Raw genomic sequence first — 2,923 nt, 5'->3', positions numbered from 1 at the left:
AAGTGTATATGATATCAATGCAGACATTGCCAACGTCCTTGTTCAATGAGAGTGTAGCTCGGTCCTAGTTCCCATCAAGAGTCTAGCATGGGTGGGGCACACAGAGGGAGGACAGGGCGTGGTTTGTGGGTTTGGGTCCTGGCCGCCTCCACCCACCCGTGGTCTCTTTCCCCCTTCCTCCTCCTCCTTCCACCCCCCTTCTCCTCCACCCACCGCGGTGCCCCCCTCACCTTTCCCGCATACGCCCCTATTGTCTGCCTCGGCCTTCCGCCCTTCCCTTCCCTCCCCGTCCCCTATTCCCCTCTGTTGCCGCGCCCGCAGTTTTTGGCTTCACCCCACCAGTGACCTCAAAGACTTGACCACTCAAAGTCCAGCTCCCCGGAAACACTGCTCGACTTGGACACCGCGGTGTGATGGATGGTGGATTAATTGTCACTCTCACAACCGGCGACTTATGCATGGAAAGGAAGTTGGCAGTATCATCAGAAAGAAAGGAGAATCAGTTAAGAGATTGGGGAGGAGGAGTGGTGCACGTATAACATCTCAGAAGGGAAATTGTCCTGAGAGAATATATTCACTTTTGGCTGGGACCCCTAACGCCATCTTCAAAGCCTTCGCTATGATCAATAGACAAACTGGAATGAGGACATCAGCAGCTCTATAACCACTAGCACAGCTGCCAGTTAGACCCTCCGATTACCCTGAGGCTGGTGGTCCCTGCTAGTCAGTGTGGCTCTCTCATTGGGAAAGGTGGTTGCCAAAGATCAAGGAAATACGAGAGAGTACAGGGGTCTCAGGTCAAGGTGGCAGGGGATGGGATATGCTCCCCCAACTTACTGAGGGGGCCATCCACTATTGCTGGCCATTCCGCAATCCATCACTGAGTGTGTGAAACGATCTGCTTGGTCTTTGTTGGAGGTCCCCCCGAAGGGCGTTCCATCACGTACCGACCAAGCCGCGTTCTCCAGTCATCTTTGGCAGGTGTGTCTGGACAGGTACAGCAACAGGCAGCGGACAGTGCAAGCTTTCCCCACACCACCCCGTCCCATTGTGCCTTCAACCCTGACCTGGAGGGACCACCTTAGAGGGACTATACCATTCAAGGACAGTATGCCATTCCACAGCCAGATTTGACCAAGTGCATCAGTTGGCAATGCAAAACAAGTCTCATTTTCCCATGACGCATTGGCACACCGGATTCGGTGGCATTGAATCCAGTCTCCAGAGGTGAAAGGCTATTGGGGTTTGGAATGCATCTGCTCAGACTAACTTTCTCATGAACTCACCATTCAAACGATTTCGATTGCGTGCATTAATCAGGCTCGTCAGGCACCAAAATCAATGAGATCCGTCAGATGTCTTGGTGGCGCAGATCAAAATTACGAACCAGTGGAAGGATTATGATAGGCAGGTTACCATCACTGGATTGCTGCCAGATTAGCCTAGGCTCAATTCTTCATGTCAGGCTTTCCTCGGAGGACGCGGTGGCCATGGGAGCAGCTAGAACAATGCAAGATTCATCCATAATCCCTTTCTGCTGTTTCTCACCACCCAAGATCCATCTGTCTGTAGTTTCAGAACAGTCAGCTGATTCCAGGTTTTAAATAGTTTGTAAAATTTTCAGTTTTACACACTTTATCATCCACCGTGATTTTGAATTAAAGCGTTTTAATTCCTTTCTCTGTTCAGCTGTTAAATGCTGAGATCCATATTTAGTTTTATATGCTTCTCCCCCCCCCTTTTTTTTGGCTCATGCAATTTTTCTGTTTGTCATGGAAATGTAAGAGTGGAATAATTAATACATTACAGTTTAGTTCTGTAATGTCAGGAATTTTTTAAAAAGATTTAAAAGAACTGGACTGGTCGGTTTTTCTTTGTGATAGAATAGAATGTGTTTTTTTTTTTCGTGATTAATTTTTTGTGTTATCTGTCCAATACTTTCAGTTGAAAAAAAATGGCGAAAAGAGGGCTGGCCATCATCCTGCACCAGGATTGCCTGCTGCTGCTGCAAGTTACTAAGGGAGACATCACAGCACTGCTAGTGTCTCACTTTGTGGCAAACCTTCACCGAAAGGTCGGATGACCTCTGCAAGGTTAGAGGACAATAGAAGGGCAGTCCTGCTCTTTTCCTCCAATTTTCCCTGCCTGGGGTCAGCGTTTGTACCAGATGGAACGTCGCTCCTGCTTCCAGTACTGTCTATCTAGCCAGCGTTTGGATTGGATTCGATTGGATCTGGAACCAAGTTTTCTTAGCTGTTCACTAGAGTAGAAACACACAGGCTTAAGAAGTTTTCCCAAAACAACAACAAGTTTTCCAAGTGGGATGGACTCGAGGGGCTGGAGAACCCTCTTAACCAGCAAACCAAGATTCTTGTGGTTAAAGAGCACAGGGGAAGCACTAGCGCTAGGCTGGTGGAGGGGAAGAGTGTGCCTAAGGTGGCCAGAAAATCAAGAGGTTTCAACCTGATCTGGGTGGAGAGAGGGCGTTATGGTTGCTGGAGGAAAGGCCTCTCACTCCCTTTTACCTGCCAATTAACAGACGCTAAGAAAAATTCAATTCTTTATTAGAACTCGTTAGATCATGTTACTCCACCATTTAGCGGCCGTGAAAGCTTTAGAGGGGCTACAGATGTATGACATTGATGATAATGAAATGAACGAAATGATATAAAGTTTTTTTTAAGATATGGTTGTTGAGGGAAGCACTGATGCCAAGATGATTTATGTCAAGTGAGTCGGATAAGGACAGATGTTACTAGAATGAGAGATTATAAGAAAATTGTTGAATTGAGACACTGCTGGATATTGCTGAGAGCAACTATAAACAATTGGGAGGGATAACAGAAAAAGATCTAAAGCAGAAGAAAAGACAGTCGAGTCTGAAAAAGACTATCAAGGAGCCGCCAGGGCCAGCTGGAGTAAC

General features: G+C 47.2%; 1 pseudogene; it reads left to right on the top strand.

Moving 5' to 3' along the window:
• The first annotated feature begins 413 nt into the window (after nucleotides 1-413).
• On the top strand, nucleotides 414-1,146 carry LOC121483794 (annotated as a pseudogene).
• Nucleotides 1,147-2,923: the final 1,777 nt, after the last annotated feature.

This window comes from Vulpes lagopus, unplaced genomic scaffold, assembly GCF_018345385.1.
Source record: "Vulpes lagopus strain Blue_001 unplaced genomic scaffold, ASM1834538v1 ctg1213, whole genome shotgun sequence".
Lineage (NCBI taxonomy): Eukaryota > Metazoa > Chordata > Mammalia > Carnivora > Canidae > Vulpes > Vulpes lagopus.
The sequence above is the reverse complement of the archived record's forward strand: the minus strand, read 5'-3'. Positions and strand labels throughout refer to the sequence as shown.